Source organism: Dermochelys coriacea, chromosome 1 (assembly GCF_009764565.3).
Source record: "Dermochelys coriacea isolate rDerCor1 chromosome 1, rDerCor1.pri.v4, whole genome shotgun sequence".
Taxonomy (NCBI): Eukaryota; Metazoa; Chordata; order Testudines; family Dermochelyidae; genus Dermochelys; species Dermochelys coriacea.
The window spans coordinates 102,733,084-102,747,994 of NC_050068.2; the positions used below are offsets into that span (position 1 = coordinate 102,733,084).

At 42.4% G+C, this 14,911-nt stretch overlaps 1 long non-coding RNA gene across 1 annotated transcript in view; it reads left to right on the plus strand.

Annotated features, from left to right (window-relative positions):
* LOC122457993 overlaps positions 1-13,006 on the plus strand; it is a 45,809-nt gene extending 32,803 nt beyond the window's left edge. The window contains exons 2-3 of the long non-coding RNA XR_006277806.1: positions 6,630-6,687; positions 12,398-13,006. This is a non-coding gene — a long non-coding RNA (uncharacterized LOC122457993). The remainder of the gene's footprint in view (positions 1-6,629; positions 6,688-12,397) is intronic.
* Positions 13,007-14,911: the final 1,905 nt, after the last annotated feature.

A 14,911-nucleotide genomic window follows, 5' to 3' on the forward strand; every position in this document is an offset into this window, starting at 1 on the left:
GGCCAGTGATTAGTATGAAATTGTAGAAGATTCAGGGAGTGCCGTTAGTGACCGTCCTGCTTCCAGGAAAACTCCTCTTCGAGTTACTCATCACAGAGTTAAGTTTAAGTAATCCAGGAGGAGTGATGAGAAAGTGGAGGACCTGTGTGCCTACAAGCAGCATATGGGAGTACAGCCTAATAACTTGGCTGTCTCTGATGATTTACACTGTTAAAAGCCATGCCTAAAATGTTTGAATGTGGATGCTTAGACTACTTACTTGGGTAAGTGTCCTGATTTTCAAGAGTGGTGAACATCCCAAGCCCTGTTTTAATGATAATCGAGGGTGCTCAGTGCAGTTTGTAGAGTTAGGGCCTACATCTGTTTCCAGAAGCTCCTTTATAAAAAATAAAACCTAAATTGTATTGCATTATTTAAAAACCAACATCTATCTGGCACTATTTCACATGATTTGTTCCTAGCTGTGCTGCTGGTTTCTCTTTGATGGCCCCAGGCCATTCTTGGTGAAGTGAGGGTATTTCACAGGATGTTCACTTGATGGCTATCAGACAATATCTCAGAAGAGGAGGAAAGAACAGCAGCCAAATGGTTGGTGCTGAACACAATATGCTTTTGAAATGCTCTTGAGAATTTGTCCCCAGGCATCACCTACTCCTCCCCTTTGCACAAACATGCACTGCAGATTCTCCAGAAATCATGTTGTCTATTTATTATTTAGTTCAGTTTATAAAAAACTATAATGAATAAATTCCTATCCCACACTCCAGGTGTCTTTTAGAAAATTTTACACAAAACACCATATACAGAAATTTAGTAGCATATCCGCTCCCTATATCATGACATATCCAACAACAACAAAAAATAATCTACGAATACCTTGGTCTCCCCAATCCTCAGTCGTTTCCCACTTCCTGATTCCTAAAAAAATATACAAACCTTATAGGTTGTCCTCAAAGTCAAGAAATTTCAGCTCTCTTGTATCATGGAGGGGAGTGAAATCCACAGCTGAGGGGCTCACATGAAGACCACTCTACCAGGAAGTTAAACAGGTACTGAAGAACTTAACTAAAGTATATAGGTATGGGCTTAAGAACATGCTTAACCTTTTTTCTAAATCAAGGCCTTATTACTATAAACCCTGCCTTATCTTTTCTGTGCTCAGTGACAGAGTGCCATATCCAGTTATCTTAGTAATTACTAGTCTATCTTCATGGAATGACCTTCTGCATTTTGTTTCGTTTTACCTGGATGTAGCATCCCATGTTCAAATTAATCCCTGCTATAACATGATAGAAGCCAATGAAATTACACCAGGTTTGAATATGGTCCAATTAAGGAACTGTTACAATTAAGGAACAAAACTGTCCAATTAAGCAACTGTTCCCATGGTATTAAAATACCAGTTTAAAACAGTGAGTGCTTTGCTAGGGAGCAGTCAGACCAGTTCTCCATCCTGTTCTAGGTCCCTTATTTTGAGAGTAATGTGAATTTGCTATCCTACAAAATCATGTGTTGTTACTCTGCTCACATCTAGGCTTTCTTCTGTTCTGGTTGTTTAGGAAATACTGTGATAAAGGCACTGTATGACTTGAAAATATGAAAGAAGATCTCTTCCTGATCTCTCTTGGAACTCAGATGTGCTGTTTAGAATGCTCTAGCTCAGTAATCTGATTGTGGGCTGAGAGACATTTTGCTGACGTTGACTGTCCGCACGCATGGCCTGCTGCAGCTTCCAATGGCCAGGGTTCACCATTCCCGGCCAATGGGAGCTGCAGGAAGTGGCAAGCCACAGGGACATGCAAAATGCTGAAACATTAGTATTATATTGAAGCAAACCAAAGGCCCTGCTCTATATTCCTCAGGCATCCAAGTATCCCACTGACACAATAGTGTTTTGGTTTTTGTAATTTTATTACAAAAATTATTTTTCTGACCTAAACAAATTTGCATTTTTCTATGGCTCAGTCTTCATGTGAGTACCAAAGAAATCATTCTAGTTAAATGAATTCCAACTTACTTTAATTTTCCACCTCAAATCACAATTAATCAATATTGTTCACATCCCTTTATTTCTTTGGTTATATTTTATTAAACTAAGCCTGATGTTTTGCATAGATGGGCTAAAACACTGACATAGACTAATATTGTTCATGTTTCATTCACCCTGGGCTGTGAGTAATAACTTTCCAGCAGAACAGAGTAGCAATTCATTTGATAAATAATTGAAAGCAAAATATGTTGCATTTGGGGGCATGCTTATGTGAAAAATTGAGAGGGGAAAATTGGCAAATGAATGCAGAAGTGTCAAATCAGGCTGCTGATCATGCACAGCAGCAGAAAATTATGGATTCAGATTGTAAGATTTTTGCGGCAGGGATGTCTTCTCATGTTTGTACAGTGACTTATAATAGGCCCCTGTTCTATGACTTGTATCTGGGTGTGGTATTGGCATACAAATAAGCTTTTGTATGAGAGACATATTATCTATTTATTGGGAATATTTGGGTAAAAGTCTTTGGACATAAAAGTTCTTATCTTTGAGAAGGTTCTGGAAAATTCTCATATTACCTGAACTTGGCTTATTTCTTGGAATTTAATACGTCTTTTATGATTATGTGGTAAACTTGTAAATCACTGTAGCCCATTGGCATATGCATTGTATTATTTGGAAAGAAGAATCCTCATTTTTCTCCACAAAATATACCTAATCCAAAAGGCTAATAAATACCATATTCCATATCCACAGTATGTGTTAGGGCTTCTTAAATTATGTAAAAGGACTTACATAATTTATTTGCATAACCTCTTATTACTCATGATATGGCTTGTCAAGGTTTTAGCTCCAGATTGAATTAGCACCTATAAAATGTGTAGATCTCAGTTCTTCATTCTGATTGGCTAAGGATGCCAAGAATACTGGTTCAGAATGAAGCTGAGACTTATTTAAAACAGGTTATAGTAATGATTTGTTTCATAGGTACAGTATTACACCAGTTCTGTGATAAACTATAGCTAATTATTCCTAGCAGACATATTTGTGTAATAATGCTGAAGAAAGAGGAGAAGCCAGCAACAGGAACTTATAGCAATATTGAAAATATCAAATGGAAGTAAAAAAATTGCAAAGAAATATTTTCAGTTAGGAATACTGCTTAATTGAGTCACATGAGAATAAAACACATGCAGCCTGATATTGTACGAATCCTTTGCAGTCTTACCTCAAACTTCTAGAAACATAAGCATTTCAAAAAGGAGAGAACAACACATGAAAACTACCAATTTTGCATAGTAGTGGAACCTTAAATATCGAAACTTCAATTGTCTAAAATTTCCGATTACTCAAATCAGGGTCATCTTATCAGGCAGCTCTAATTTACATGGAAAATCATTATCAGAAATCTTGGGTTTCAAAACATATTTATTGTCTATGATAATCAGATAATTAAGGTCACAAAGATTTCCAAAAAGATAATAGGCCATTTTTATCCTGTGATGTAACACAGTTGTCTGCAGTGCATGTAAATGGAGATCATAGAATCATAGACTTTAAGGTCAGAAGAGACCATTATGATCATCTAGTCTGTCCTCCTACACAACGCAGGCCAAAGAATCTCACCCACCAACTTCAGTAACAAATCTCTAACTTATGTCTGAGCTACTGAAGTCCTCAAATCGTGGTTTAAAGACTTCAAGGTGTAGAAAATCCTCCAGCAAGTGACCCATGCCCCACGTTGCAGAGAAGGCGAAAAACCCCCAGGGCCTCTGCCAATCTGCCCTGGGGGAAATTCCTTCCCGACCCCAAATTTGGTGATCAGCTAAAGCCTGAGCATGTGGGCAAGACTCACCCAGGAAAGAATTCTCTATAGTAACTCAGATCCCACTCCATCTAACATCCCATCACAGGCCATTGGGCATATCTACTGCTAGAAGTCAAAGATCAATTAATTGTCAAAATTAGGCTATCCCATCATATCATCTCCTCCATAAATTTATCAAGCTTTGTCTTGAAGCCAGATATGTCATTTGCCCCCACTACTTCCCTTGGAAGGCTGTTCCAGAATTTCACTCCTCTGATGGTTAGAAAGCTTTGTCTAATTTCAAGTCTAAACTTCCTCATGGCCAGTTTATATCCATTTGTTCTTGTGTCCACATTGGTACTGAGCTTAAATAATTCTTCTCCCTCCATGGTATTTATCCCTCTGATATATTTATAGATAGCAATCGTATGTCCTCTCAGCCTTCTTCTAGTTAGGCTAAACAAGCCAAGCTCATTGAGTCTCCTTTTATCAGACAGGTTTTCCATTCCTCGGATCATCCTAGTAGCCCTTCTCTGTATCTGTTCCAGTTTGAATTCATCCTTCTTAAACATGGGAGACCAGAACTGCACACAATATTCCAGATGAGGTCTCACCAGTGCTTTGTATAATGGTACTAACAATTCCTTATCTCTTCTGGAAATACCTTGCCTGATGCATTCCAAGACTGCATTAGCTTTTTTGATGGCCATATCACATTGGCAGTTCATAGTCATCCTGTGATCAACCAGTGTTCCGAGTTCCTTCTCCTCCTCTGTTACTTCCAAGTAATGCATTCCTAGTTTATAACAGAAATTCTTATTAATCCCTAAATGCATGACCTTGCACTTTTCACTATTAAATTTCTTCCTATTACTATTACTCCAGTTTACAAGGTCATCCAGATCTTCCTGTATGATATCCTGGTCCTTCTCTGTATTGGCAATACCTCCCAGCTTTGTGTCATCCACAAACTTTATTAGCACATTCCCGCTTTTTGTGCCAAAGCCAGTAATAAAAAGATTAAATAAGATTCGTCCCAAAACCGATCCCTGAGGAACTCCACTAGTAACCTTCTTCCAGTCTGACAGTTCACCTTTCAGTGTGACTCGCTGTAGTCTCCCCTTTAACCAGTTCCTTATCAACCTTTCAATTTTCATATTGACCTCCATCTTTTCCAATTTAGCTAATAATTCTCCATGTGGAACCATATCAAATGCCTTACTGAAATTGAGGTAAATTAGATCTACTGCATTCCCTTTGTCTAAAAAATCTGTTACCTTCTCAAAGAAGGAGATCAAGTTGGTTTGATACGATCTACCTTTTGTAAAGCCATGTTGTATTTTGTCCCAATTACCATTGACCTCAATATCCTTAACTACTTTCTCCTTCAAAATTTTTTCCAAGACCTTGCATACTACAGATGTCAAACTAACATGCCTGTAGTTACCTGGATCACTTTTTTTTACCTTTCTTAAAAATAGGAACTATGTTAGCAATTCTCCAGTCATATGGTACAACCCCTGAGTTTACAGATTCATTAAAAATTCTTGCTAATGGGCTTGCAATTCATGTGCCAGTTCCTTTAATATTCTTGGATGAAGATTATCCAGGCTCCCCGATTTAGTCCCATTAAGCTGTTTGAGTTTGGCTTCTACCTCGGATGTGGTAATATCTACCTCCATATCCTCATTTCCATTTGTCATCCTACCATTATCCCTAAACTCTTCATTAGCCTCGTTAAAGACTGAGGCAAAGTATTTGTTTAGATATTGGGTCATGCCTAGATTATCCTTAACCTCCACTCCATCCTTAGTGTTTAGCGGTCTCACTTCTTCTTTCTTTGTTTTCTTCTTATTTATATGGCTATAGAACCTTTTACTATTGGTTTTAATTCCCTTTGCAAGGTCCAACTCTACATGGCTTTTGGCCTTTCTCACTTTATCCCTACATGTTCTGACTTCAGTAAAGTACCTTTCCTTGCTAATCCCTCCCATCTTCCAATTCTTGTAGGCTTTCTGCTTTTTCTTAATCACCTCTCTAAGATGCTTGCTCATCCAGCTTGGTCTACAACTCCTGCCTGTGAATATTTTCCCTTTTCTTGGGATACAGGCTTCTGATAAAAGAAAAGGAGTACCGGTGGCACCTTAGAGACTAAGCATAAGCATCCGATGAAGTGAGCTGTAGCTCACGAAAGCTTATGCTCTAATAAATTTGTTAGTCTCTAAGGTGCCACCGGTACTCCTTTTCTTTTTGCGAATACAGACTAACACGGCTGCTACTCTGAAACCTAGGCTTCTGATAGTTTCTGCAACTTTGACTTGAAGTAATTCCAGGCCTCCTCTGCCTTTAGATCCACATGAATTATCTCAAAAGTTTTCTTGTCTAGAAAAAGCGAAATCTAGGATTTCATATACACAAATGTTCCAGTGACGGGAGGATGTGCAGCCATATGATGCTGTTCTGTGTCCCTATGTTCAAACTCTGGACTCAGTGTACTCTGAGCTTCTCCAACATACCCATCTTCTTGTTCTGTTCTAGTTTATACAGGTTCTTGTGCTCAGGGGCTGCTCTACCAATTTTGCCGCCCCAAGCAGCCGCCGCCGAATTGCCACCGCGGGACACAGACTGCCACCCTATTCTCAATGCCGCCCCAAGCACCTGGTTCAAAAGCTGGTGCCTGGAGCTTGCCCTGCTTGTGCTGCTTTTATCACTGTAGAATCTGAGTACCTTCTAGTCATCCTTTATATGATATAACTAACATCTTGTTGAGCAGAGTTAGTGAAGAAGTGCTAAAAATTTTGTTGCTAATAATTCAATGCTTTTTCCTTTTAGGAAAACATCTCTAAGAAAAAGGCAAAGAATAGCACTGTACAGGCTATCTGCATGGAAGGTAAAGACTCTAATCTCTTTCTGAATAAAGTAGGGAAACAACTTGGGTGTTCTATCTCCATGAATCAATAAAACTAACTCTAGTATCCAAAGGTGCATCTGATCTCTGGAGCTCATCAGTGTATGGTCAGAGTACACCATCCTCCCTGACTTCGCCTGTACTGGCAGGAAAATACACCTGTACCAGGAGATTTCACAGAGACTGGAGGAGGTGGGAATTCACTGGACTCTGTCCCAGTACTGGGAGTTCATGAAGCACCTCAGGCACCTGTACTGGAGTGTGAAGGACTCTTAATAGTTTCTCTGGGAGGGGACCTAGCAATTGCCCCTGCATTGATGAGCTGGACTTGGTGCTCTCGAGGCTGTGACTACTGAACCTGATTCATAACCCCCTCCTTGACCCTGCTAGCCTCAATGCACAGCAGGATCCTCATGAGGGGCAGGGCAAGGAGGCAGGAGGGTCCTGGGAGGAAGTCCTGGAGGAAGCCCCTGGGGACCTGGAAGAAGAGGAGCATGTTACTCTGCATCTCTCTCTGATGGACCTTGTTGAGGTTGCCCCCTCTGAGGAGACTGAGGAGGAGCCCTAGCTGAGGCAGGAACCAGAATCTGAGGCTGGTAAATTACAATTTATCCTGCCCCAGAAATATCCGCTGACTCTGGAATTACATGCCTAAAGCCAACCCCTTCAACACACCACCACTTCACCTTGACATGGTTCACGAGCAAGCCACGGCTGAAAATCATTGGTTGTATTGAAACCCCATGAACCACTATAAAGCATTAAGTGGAAGCTATAACAGAGTATTAACGAGCAGTCCCTGTGCCCCTGAGTCTGTTCTTTTGTCGGTCAGCACTCTGAACAGTGATCATCCCTGGGCCAGGCCAACCAGGGGGAAAGGAAGGAAAGGAGGAGGCAGGTCCTGAAAGGGCCCAGGTGGGGAAAGAACAGTTTTATGACGTATGGTTGTACAAAGACCCCAAACCACCCTCTCCCACCACTTTTCTTCCCCTTGCGAATGGGAGCTGTGTGGGAAGGGCGTAGGGATGGTTGGGGGCTTGGATGCAGGTCTGGGAAGGGAAAGGAAACATTTTGTTTGTCTGAGGAAAGTCAAGGCAGTCAGTTCTTCCTGTGACCACTGGAAATATTTATTACCATTCCCAGTCCTAGGTGAGCGACTTCTCCTCTTGCAATGGAATGCTAAACTGTATTATACTGTTCAGCCACTAGGTGATACTGTGTGTAAAATACCTTATTTAAACAAACCTCAGCCATATCTGGCAGAGCATTAAAGGAACTTATGATTAGGGCCCTACCAAATTCATGGTCCATTCTGGTCAATTTTATGGCCATAGGATTTGAAAATTAGTCAATTTCACATTTTCAGATGTTTACATCTGAAATTTCAAGGTGCTGTAACTGTGGGGATCCCAACCCAAAGAGAGGTTGGGGGTGTGTGTGTCATAAAGCAGTTGTAGGGGGCTCATGGGATTGCCACCCTAACTTCTGTGCTGCCTTCAGAGCTGGGCTCTAAAGGCAGCAGTCGCAGAGCTTCCTGCATCTGCAGGAGGTTCCTGGAGGTGGATCTGATCCCCTCCTGTGCTTCTATGAGCACCCCAGCTGGGGGCTCCAGCTGCTAGTCCCGGTTGGACAGGGGAGGAACAGGACTTGCTCTTCCCCTGGATGGCCACTCTCGGGGGGAGATCAGACCCACCTCCAAATACCTCCCCCTGCTGCAGGAAGCTCTGGAGCTGGGCAACAGCCTTGAAGCTTCCTGCAGCAGGGGGAGGTACCTGGAGGTGGATCTGATCTCCCCCCAAGACTGGCCATGTAGTGCAGGGGAAGAGCAAGTTCTGTCCCTCCCCAACCCAGGGACTAGCAGCTGGAGCCCAGGGAACATTAGGAGTTCCCGGCTGGGGCACCCCCAGCCCTGCCTCTTCCCACCCCTCCAATAGCTAGATTTCATGGGGGAGGGCTTATTTCACGGTCTGTGAAAACGTTTTTCATGGTTGTGAATTTGGTAGGGCCCAAATGAACGATGAACACATCTGGTGTATATAAATAAACTCTGTGACCCGTCCATGTCTGGTACAGGAGCATGAAATAGTGTCAGGAGTAAACTAAGAACAGAAAGAGAGGGAACAGCAACGAAGAGAGAAGGAACACAGCAACAAAAGGTTACAGAATCTTTTCAAAATGCCACTCTTCAGTGCTCCAGAGAACTTCAGCTTTTCCAAACTTTCAGAATAGACAGGCTGGAAACAATATTTTGCTTTGCTACCAAGCTGCACAAAGAAACTGGAGATATACAGGTGTCATTTTTAATTTATGCTATGGGGAAGCAAGCAGAGCATATCTTTAAATCCCTTGACTTTACTGAAGACAAAGATGACTATGAAAGTGGTCTGGCTATGTTTGATGCATACTTTATATCTCAGGGAAATGTGGTTTATGAAAGAACATATTTCCACCAGACAATTCAAAAACTAGGGGGAAAAGTTGAATGTTTTAGAGCTCTGCATATGTTGGGTGAAAACTGATTTTGACAATGCAAAATGTGAAAATATCAGACAAGCTTATTATTGTGTTAACAGATAAAAACATTTCACAGCAGCTATAACTGAGGAGAAAATTAACCCTAGCCACAGCTATACAGACAGCAAAACAGTCAAAATTAGTCAAACAACAGAACAAGAGGCAAGAGCAACTTGAAAAACCTGAAACCACCTTAGAAGCTATAAATAGACACTTGAGTGTTAAAAGTCATTATCATAAAACTCCCAGGCTAAGGAGGCACAAATTCCTTCCTACATGTACAAGATGTGGAAAGAATCATATCTCAAGAGATGATGCATGTCCAGGGTGTAATACATGCATGGAATAGATATTTTGCAGCTGTTTGCTGCACCAAAGCAGTCAGAGAATTGACTCTTATTACAATCAAGAACCATTGTTTCTGGGATTTATCACTTGTGATGATATAGAGCTTGCCTGGAATATTCATGGCAAGACTATTGACTTTAAAATTGACTCAAGAGCTGACATCACAGTCATCTAAGAATGGATTTACAATCACCTTCAACCCCTCCCAGAGCTGAGTCACTTGACACAGCTTTGACTAGCCCTGGAGGTATTCTGAATTGCAAGGGCCAATTCATCATAGAAACAACTTACCAAAACTAAAGCTATGCATTCAGAGTGCATATGATCAAAGACCAATAACCTTCTCAGTTACAGCATGGCAGCCACGATGGGCCCAGTGAGAATGGAGGAAGAACTGGATTGAGGATTTGATGACAGTGGACTTTTGAAAGGAGATCCAGTACAAATCAATTTAAGAGAATGCTGGATCATGCAGTGTGCAAGCATCCCTACCAGAGAGACCTTGGAATGGGCTAGCTGCAATTTAAGTAATTCAAAGGACATCATTACCTAGTCATTAGTGACTATTTTTCCAGGTATATAGAAATAATGTACTTGAAAGACATAACATGTTCCTGAGACCTGAGCTGAGCACTTTCAGTTCTCCCTTGAACAGTATTGATCAGCACTGAAGAAACTGAAGTGATTTTTTGCTCACTTTGGCATTCCAGAACAACTAGTGACAGACAAAGGACCAAAATTTGTTTGAAATGACTTAAATTCTGCTGCAGTGAAATATGATTTTGATCATATTACTAACAGCCCACATTACCCACAAGTGAATGGAGAGGCTGAGAGAGCTGTACAAACAGCCAAGAAAATCCTACAGCAAGAAGATCTATTCCTTGGTCTTCTGAGTTATGAACTAACGCCAATAGCAGTTACTGGATATAGTCTAACACAACTCCCAGTGGAAAGACAACTAAGAACTACTGTTCCCTGTTTGGAAAAGAATCTATCTCTAAAGTGGCCAGACATGAAGAGAGTGGCCAAATCAGATCAACAGGCAAAAAAAGCCTACAAATACTTTTGCAACAGATGTTATTCAGAGAACTGCCAGGTCTAGAACCTGGTGACTGTATTTGTGTCAAATTGGATGGAGAAAAAGGATGGACAACTCCAGCTATCATAAAGAAAAAGAATGCAGTGCCCCAATGTGACTTGGACCAAAAGGGGAGAGTTCACCAGAAACTGTCGACATCTACCGTTTGTTCCTCAGAAAGAACAATCAACAGAACAAACTCTGTTCATGGTAGATGCTGAATAAGAAGACAATGACTCAAGGATTCCAAACCGAACACAGCTGGTAGTTGCAACTAATGGATGGCCAGATGATTAAGTTGTTATGCATCTGGGTCATGTAATGAGAAAACCAGTAGTTTTCAGACACTTAACAGCCTGATACATACTGAATCTCAAAGGCAGTGTGAAGGTATAAATATTTTAAATGGCAGGAATGTACAATTTAAAGGGGGAGAGGTAATGGAATGCTAAACTGCATTGTACAATTCAGCCACTAAGTGGCACTGTGTATAATATCTTATATAAATGAATTTCCGCTATATCTGGCAGAGCATTAAAGGATTTTGTGATTAAGGATAAGATTTTGTCATGGTTATTTTTAGTAAAAGTCATGGGCAGATCATAGACAATAAACAAAAATTCAAGGGAGCCTGTGACCTGACCCTGACTTTTACTAAAAATAACTGTGATAAAATGGGGAAGGAGGGGGGTTGAGCACCCACTTCTGCTGGGGCTCTGCCCCACTCCCCCCCACTGCCCACAGTGGCTGAGAGCACTGGAGTCCCCTCCACTGCCTGCAGTGGTTCGGAGCTGCGAGGCCCATGGCTGGGAGCTCCGGGGTCTACTTGCAGTGCTCAGAACTGAGGGGGTCCCTCACAGCCCATGGCAGCTAGCAGGGTGAAGGATCCACTTTGAAAACACAGTGCTGGTCCTTTGGCAGTGTAGAGATGACTGGGTTGTGGTGTTAATCCAGAAATTCAGGGAAGAAAATACACTTGCAATGCTACTCTGTTTCCCTCACCCTTTCAATGCTGTTTGCTGGACACAGGAGCCGGACTTTCTGGCAATGCAGAGGGGGGTGGATGTTAGGAGGTGGGTGGATGTTTTCTGTGGTTCTTTGTTCCTCTTCCATGGAAATTCCATCTGCTAGTGTAGAATACAGTCAATTTCCTCTCAAATTGCCATCTAGCCCTATAAGCATAATTCAGTACATTTTTGGTGTAGCAGAAATTCAAGTTGGTTCTTCAGATTTAATGGCAGGACAAATGTGCTTGGTCCACCTTCATAGCTCACCAAATCCCTCCACTCAGCAATATGTGGAAGGGTCACCATTATCAGAAACATCTCTGTGGCATAGGTGGCCGGCTGTCCTGCAGAGTACTGGAACGTCCCTTCTTTTTTCCATTCTGGTACCTTCAAAACTGCTATGTTCTCCAAGGGATGACCAACCTTTAAAGAACAGAAAGGTGACTTGGTAACATTACCCCTGAAGGAACCGAACCCCACCCCAGCGGTCCATCCATGCACTGTAAACATTGCAATATTTTAATAAAAGTAATGCCAGTATCTTACCATTTTGAGCCTCAGCTCCTTGATCATGGGCTACAAAAATAATTTGATGGAAGGAAACTGTAACAGCTGCATTCCTAGGATTTGAAAAAGTGTCAGTATTGTGGCCTTTGCCAGCAAAATTGCATTATATGGGCGGATTTAGGTACTTTCCAAGGAAAAATGAAATATAATGCTACTCTTGTGTTTGACTTGCCAGGACATTCTGATGCCAAGAGGGAAACTTTTCCACTGGGAGGGCAGCAGCGGCACCAAAGAGATAGCAAAGGAAGACTCTGGAGGACTCTGGAGGACCTGTTTGTTGGCAGAGAGAGAAGAAGTCAGCAGCAGATGTACTTACAGCAAGGGAGGAGCAGGCTCTTAGGCAGGATAAGGAATTTCTGGAAATGGAGAGACAGCACAAGCAATGGGAGTGTGCACAGAGGGAACAGGATCATGGACTTATGCAATCCCTGGTAGAACATTTTCAGGGTCTGCCTGCTGCTGTGGCCATTGCTCCTCTATGGGAACATGCAACACTTCCTCCTTCTCCAGGGGCCTTCACAGACTGCTGCTGAAGTAGTGAATCCCACATTCCCCCTTACTAGGGAGGAGCATGCTAGGTGCCAGACACCACTTTCTCCAAAGTCCCTCTCAGGGAACCCCCAGAGCATTCAGGAGCCTGATGAGCCTGATCTAGTCCCAGTAACATGGTCTGTATTCAGCCCCTAAACACCACACAGGACAAGTTCACATTTTTTCCCTGCACACTATTCCACAGCCGTTCCCCCTCCATCAGGGTGAGAGGGAGGGGAAGGACACAGAAACTTGTCCACAGAAAGTAATGTTTGCCTACTTCGGAGAGAATTTGGCCTTTTTCTTTCTTTTTTTTTTTGGTTCATTTGTTCCTATTACAAACAAGTCTAGTTCTATATTCCATGTACGTACTATTCACTTCACTTGTGTGTGCAACTTGTTTTCCAAGTATGATCAGTATGATACTTCCCAGAAGATTGGGATGAGGTAGCAGGACTCACAGCCCATGAATGTGATTTCTTTAAAAGTCTGGTGCTGTGGAAATGTGAACAATTCCATCCACAACCCTTTCCCAAACCTCTCCCCCAGCCATGAATTTACTTATTTTTGTTTAAAAGGGTTCATCGTTCATGACAATAAAGTAAGCTGTGCACTAACTGTTGCTGTCCAAAGCACCACAATGAAAAACAGAATTTACTGAAAAGTTGTTGTCTTTGTTAGTAATTAAATGACAACACAAAGGAAACAAAACTAAACTAACAGTGAAGATACCTGCCACCGAGTGGTGCTTTAATGACTCCCGTCCCCACCAAACAGTTACCACTGGCACAACCATCATGAGAGTACTTGTGCTTTGGGAGTAACCATGCATAGCACCTGACAAGTGCGATGAGCCATGCTGTCAGAAATAAGTGTGAAGAAGACAAGTGTGAAGTCCCTTCCAAAACCATACAGAACTGTTTAATTACATTAACATTGCTTAAGTACACCCCATAAACCAAAGTGAAACAGAATAGTTAAACATGTAACAAAAACATTGGTCAATGATGGCATTAAAGTGTATGAACAGTCACCACAGCACAAAACCATGGCCCAGGTTGTTAATCTTAAGGGTCCTCCCTGCAGTTGTCGCCTTTCAGTTAGTACATTAATGTCAGCAGCAGGGGATCAAAATCCACCAAGGTATCTTGCAACAGAAGTTTATGGTAATGCTCTTTTTTTCAAGCAGCACCAGAGCATCATAATAGTGTCCCTCAGCACAGTCCTAATTCACCTTCTGGCTTCCTGTTGTTCCATGATGTATGAGAACACAACATCAAGAATTTCCCTGGTTCACTGGAAACCAGGAGCTCTGTGCACATGTGTGGGATCTGACTGTTTGTATAGGTTCTGAAAACCAGATCTGTCCTGTGCCCATTTGCTGTGGAAGTATTCCCCTTTTGCCTCCCATACCTTATGCAAAGCACAGAATGCCATGATAATCCAAATTGAGTTGGCTATATTGGCATCTGGACAGGTCCAGAGACATCACCAACGGGCTATCAGCTGCCCAAAGGTCCACTTCTCCAACAGTCTACAACTACTCAGTCTGTAGTTGATTTCCTTTTTCCCTGGGTCAGCAATGTCAGGATAAGGCTTCCTGAACCACAATAAGAGAGGGTATGTGAGGTCCTCCAGAATAAAGGTCATCACAGAAATGCTGTACATAGTCATGTCGTTTCAGGGGAATAAAGTCTCTTCTTGCCACCTGCAGTACATTCCTGATCTTCTGAGCACCCTGGCGTCATGGACTTTTCCTGTGTCCAGCTGACCCCTGTGGTCCACTAAGCCTTGCAGAACCAGTGTTGGTGCCCAGAGATTGGAGGATATTGGTCTTCCCCAGTGAGGAGCAGGTGTCAATGCCCACTTAGGTTGGGCTGGAGGTGTCAGTCTCTCCTGGCAAGGAACAGAGATTGGTGCTTGGGAGGTGTTGGTGCTGGGGGAGGTGACCGGAAGGTGGGGCATTGAAGTCACCTGGTGAAGGACAGGGGTCAGTGCCCAGGGATGTGTGTTGGTCTCTCCTGTTGGGGGAAGGGGAGGGGTTCCTCTGCAGGGCTGAGCTAGGCAGGGTCTCTTTGTGGCAGGGTGTAGAAAGATGGCACTCCCAGGATGGCATTCACTGTCCTGTCCATGCTCCTCCCCATTGGGTCCCGGTATG